Source organism: Eschscholzia californica, unplaced genomic scaffold, assembly GCF_041429995.1.
Source record: "Eschscholzia californica isolate CP2 unplaced genomic scaffold, dmEscCali1.0.p SCAF_4, whole genome shotgun sequence".
Taxonomy (NCBI): domain Eukaryota; kingdom Viridiplantae; phylum Streptophyta; class Magnoliopsida; order Ranunculales; family Papaveraceae; genus Eschscholzia; species Eschscholzia californica.
Genome location: NW_028238461.1, coordinates 29891932 through 29896256, shown reverse-complemented (window position 1 = coordinate 29896256; position 4325 = coordinate 29891932). Strand labels below are relative to the sequence as shown.

General features: G+C 33.0%; 1 long non-coding RNA gene across 2 annotated transcripts; it reads right to left on the bottom strand.

The window, feature by feature from the left end:
* Positions 1-213: 213 nt before the first annotated feature.
* On the bottom strand, positions 214-3912 carry LOC147544069 (uncharacterized). 2 transcript variants are annotated; one of them, XR_015223691.1, is made up of 7 exons: positions 3839-3898; positions 3325-3405; positions 3033-3118; positions 2751-2782; positions 2210-2448; positions 1420-1478; positions 214-675 (listed from the first exon to the last, which is right to left on the bottom strand). It is a non-coding gene; the product is annotated as an uncharacterized LOC147544069 (long non-coding RNA). The 2 variants fall into 2 exon arrangements; XR_015223692.1 differs by lacking the exon at positions 3325-3405 and having other exon boundaries at positions 3839-3912.
* Positions 3913-4325: the final 413 nt, after the last annotated feature.

Here is a 4325-nt window from a genome sequence, read left to right as displayed (position 1 = left end):
GTATTTTCAAACGTTATGTGAGATGTGTATTTTTTCTCTTTCAGATTGATGGTATAAACTGACAACAAAAATAAATAAAAATTAGTCGTGTTCTATTACGTTTAACAAAAAAAAATAGAATACTTTAATGGTTATAGTCAATACAACAATTAACTCAACACGTTAGAAAAATCTAGATTTCAATTTACACAATTCAGTTTTAGAAATCCACATAATCACAAAAACTGAGTACCACAAAATACACTCTAATGGAAATTCAAATTAAGAGCTACATTTCAAAATAATTTGAAACAAATTAGAATACACGACCCTTTTGAATCTAGTTTGTCGCTTCTACAACCACTACTGTACGATCTTTGGGAAGAGGTTCTTGTGACAAATAAACATTACAAATTAGAATACAAAACCCTTTTGAATCTCGTTTGGCGCTTCCACAACCACAACTGTACGATCTTTTGGAAGAGGTTCTTGTAACGAATCTTTTGTGATTTCTTCCGCTACCATAGTCGTACAATCTTCACTCTTGTAGATATATTTGTGAAGATATTTAATTGTTGAACTTCGCTCAGACGGATTATGAACCCCTATGAGTACTGCAGGAGGTTTTTTCTGTAATAAATCCATTCAATAATCCCTCGAACAAACCGTAAGTTGAGTTGATGAGTAAAAGAGAACCTAATCACAAACACAAAAATGAGTAATCGATCACAAATTCAGTAAGCCTAGAGTTTGAATCAGTAACACATAGAAATTTGAATAATTTCAAACGACAAAATCAACAAATAGTAAGCTTAGGTCACACAAATTTCTTCAAAGAATATAACCCAGCAAGATGCAAGATTCAATATATAGATTTCTCCTAAGTTTTACTGTAGTTTAAGTGCCAAATGATAATAGAACAACAAAATAATGACTTAAATCATATTGAATCCTAAGAGGCCAAAAATTCAGTAACAATGTTACAAAAAAAAAGTGATAAAACCAACAAAATTACATTAACATTGACAGACAAAAAATTTCACCAAAACTGTAAAGAGAAAGAGGGAAAATTTTAGCAAACTATATAAAGAGAGAAGTGACAATATTAGAGATGTGAAAATGTCTGTAAAAAATAAGAAACTTAACTACACTAATTCTACTTTCCACATTGAGTGAATGCGAATCTATCTAATCTATCTAATAAGTTCAACCATATTTTATACCTAAGTTCAAGCATATTATGCAATTCGATTCGCATTGAGTGAATGTGAATCTATCTAATAAGAAGTAAAGAAAAAACATTAAGAATTAGCTACTCCAACCATTATAAATACCAAGTTTCGTAGACCAAACTTCATTAACCAAGTCTCAACACTTGATTAACAATTATAAAGAGGGGAATCTATACAACCAGTGATCAAAGCCGAAGAAATTACTCACTCGTAGCAGACTAATCTGACGAACAACACCTATAGAAGATCGTTCGAAGTTAGAAGAACCTGTAAATTAAGAAAAAAAAATTTAACATGGTGACATAATAACGAAGGGCATACAAACTATAATAAGCCAAAAAATCCAGCTATAATAAGGCAAAACATTTTAGCAACCAAAATCACACAGTTCAAATTAACATGGTGAGATAGACAAAACATCAACTAAACACAGACAAATGAAAGAAAATGAAGTAGAAGGAACTAATGAAACAATTAAATATGAACTAAAAGATGACGTATATCTCGGTCTGGAGGCCTTAAACCGAAACCTTATGTTGAGAGAGAGAGAGAAAGAGGTTATGTTTAGAAGCTCTTAATCAAAGACGTTATGTGTATATGTGGGAGAAAGAGATACGAGTGTGAGCGACAGAGAGGAACAAAGACCCATGGGTGGTGAGAGGAAGCCCAAACTCAATTTTTTGTAAGAGTGTGCATGAGAGAGGGTTAGGATGCTCACACCCGGTCTAATCCAAACCCATGCTTCACCGAGGGCTGGAACACATGCCCAGACTGGGCTACTTCACGCAGCTTGTGAGTCTATTTAGGGGCTGACATGTTCAACCTACACTTAATTATGAGTCTACGGACAGGTCAGACTACTTAAAGATACCGGACACAATGAATCTTACAGTCACATGCCCCATTTGAAAAATACTGAAATCAAATGACAATCATAAACATTGCAGAATAAGGAGACTATAAGTAACAAAACTATGAATCATTAGGTAAAATCTCACCTCAGTAAGTTCTAGCATCCGGCATAATTAGTATTGCAAATTGTTGCTTCAGGTACTCTGTGTGGCTTGTATTATCTTAAGAGTAAAGAAAAAAGGATTTTTCCTTTCCCTCTCATACCCATATAAACTGTTACTCCGTTAGATCACTCGAGATAAACTTAGGAGCCCATATTTGACCATGGGAGGATGGGGAAACTTATAAATATCAAGTTGCCAACCAACTTAATACTTATTGAGAACTGCAATCAGAAAATCAGTCACACAATAAAAACCGTTAAGTTGAATCATTTCAAAAGGAAAAATCAGCACATTGTAAGCTTACACCACATAGATTTCTTCAAATAAGAAAATCAGGAAGATGAGAGTAAAATTGTAAAGATTTCTCCAAAGTTATACTGACTCTAAGAGCCAAGATAATAGTTGAACACCAAATTAATGACTTAAATCATATTGTAGCATAAGAGGCCAAGAATCCAGTAACAATGTAAAGGTGAAAAGACAATAAAATCAAACAAAATGTATAGAGTGGCAAGATATTTACCTAAGAGAGTTGCAATGAAGAACAAAGTAACACTATATGGAAAAAAAGGACGTAATTAGATTAGAAGACCCATATAAGAAGTAACACTAACATAGCAAGTTAACCTAAAAATTTACTTTTTGTTAACCTAAAAGTTAACCTTAAAGCTTCAATGTTTACATAACCTAAACCCAAACTATTATCAAATTACATGAAAACTAACATTGCAAGTTACCTTAAAGGCCTAAACAACAAATTTAATCTCGATTTAGCATAACACAAACAATTTTTAAGAAGAAGCACCTGAACGGCTACCCTTAAAATCCTACAGTCAGATCCAGAGACTTGAAACCTGAGAGAGATTGTGCGTGAGAGAGATAGAGAGATGCCTGCAAGTGGACAAATTGATGTGAGATGAGAAGATGAGAGAGAGCATGAGATGGGAAGGAAACTCGAATAAATTTTTCACGTAAGAGTGTATTGGCGAAACCTAGAAATTTGACTGTTAAATTAAGTTCTCCTAAGTTTGACTACCCCGAAAAAACCAAAATGGTGGCAAAACTGCAGAGTGATAGTATTTGAAAACCGAGATAACCTTCTAGTTGTAGATAACATATCAAATCATTGGGCAAAATTGCAAAACAGCGGGTACTCCATTATTGATGGTATTTGAAACCTAGATGTGAAATCATAGATAAGAAACCTAGACATAAATCCCAATAACATAAATCAGGTTAAAAACCTAAATAACATCTCAATCTAGATAACATATCAAAACATTTGAATCAACACCCATAACACATAACATAAATCAGATTAGACAGTTACCTAAGAAATCTTCAAAACCCTAGATTTAACATACCTTGAAAGCTTGAAAGAAGGTTAACTATCTCATTCCCAGAAACCCTAATTTAAAAAATCATCAAATTATATGAACCCTAATTTCGAAAGTTACAAATTTCAACATCAATCACCTGTATGAACCGAGAGAGATGGAGAGAACGTTTCTGTGTCTGAGCGAGAGAGGGACATCAAGAAACAAAAATAGAGAGAGAGCAGATAAAGAGAAAAAGATAGAGAGAGAGAGAGAGAGAGAGAGAGAGACGTACCTGTGAGAAGAGATGAGCAGGAAGGAGTTTTGGAGATTTTTCAAAAAAAAAAGAGATGAGAGAGGGAGTCAGAGAATGTCTTGAGAAAGATTGGAAGAAGAGTGGACGGGAAGATGAGGGACGCAAGGAGTTGTTTGGGAGGGTATCTTTGAAAGATGCTCTTTGCTTTCTTCTCTTCCGTTGGATGAAAAGTAATTAGATCTAGACCTTCCAATTCTAAAAAAACTCAATCCTCAACCACTTGATATAAATTGGTGAGGATAAATCCTAACCATTGGGAGGAGGGAAAAAGATACCCTCCTCCCTTATTATATAGATATAATATAACATAATATAATATAATATAATATTATAATATAATAATAATATAACATTATAATATAATATAATAATATTATATTATATCTATAATATAATATAATCATATAACATAATATAATATAATATAATAATAAGAAAATATTCCCAACAAAGTTTGTTCTCTCTC